The following is a 771-nucleotide window of genomic DNA, read 5'->3' as shown; positions in this document are numbered from 1 at the left end:
TGTTTGCTGAGGGAAAAGTGATTGGCTTCAAACCCCATTATTGTACACATGGCGCAGGGTTTAGGAGGACGGAATCTCTGTGAGTCAGAAGAATTCTGAGGCCAAGGTTTAGGTTTAGAGGTTCCCTGTCTGACCACTTTGACCCCTATGTTTGAGAGAGCAAGGTCGAGTTCGTAGAGATAAGGAGTGGATCGATAATTCTTCTCTAATTTTTCCACGAATTTAGCTAGAAACAAGAAGGTGGCCGGAGGTCGGACATTGGCTGGACACTGGTCACGGAATTTGGAGAATTGATCGTTGAAGGATGGTCTCACTTCTAGGGGCAAGCTCTTCATGATGTTCTGCACTAGAGGTTGAGTGAGGGCAACACTATGAAGGTCTTCCTTGTCATGGAAATTTTGCATGATTTCCAGGTTGGCTTGCAGAGTTTTAATCTTATGGGAGAGGTCCTCGGCGACCTCCTGGACCGATTCGTAGCGGGGAAGGAGGTTGAACACTTGATTGACGTCTCTTCCGAATATATCAATACTTCCGAACAATCAGTAATGTTGTTGAAGGGTCCTCGCTTGGCAAGAGGGATGGCTTGGAGGGTAAAAGCAACTTTGACAACATCTCCAGCTTGGGTCAAGTTGAACCCATTCAGGACGTTCGACAACCAGGGGTAAAAATCCGCGGATTTGCCGCTCCAGGTCGGTGTATCAAGCTTAGGAGGCTTGAAACTAGCGTGAGGTTGTTGATTGTGCTGAGAAGAAGGGGGGGGGGGTGGGCGGG

The sequence above is a fragment of the Eurytemora carolleeae genome, unplaced genomic scaffold, assembly GCF_000591075.1.
Source record: "Eurytemora carolleeae unplaced genomic scaffold, Eaff_2.0 scaffold992, whole genome shotgun sequence".
Taxonomy (NCBI): domain Eukaryota; kingdom Metazoa; phylum Arthropoda; class Copepoda; order Calanoida; family Temoridae; genus Eurytemora; species Eurytemora carolleeae.
Note: the sequence above shows the minus strand (reverse complement) of the source record.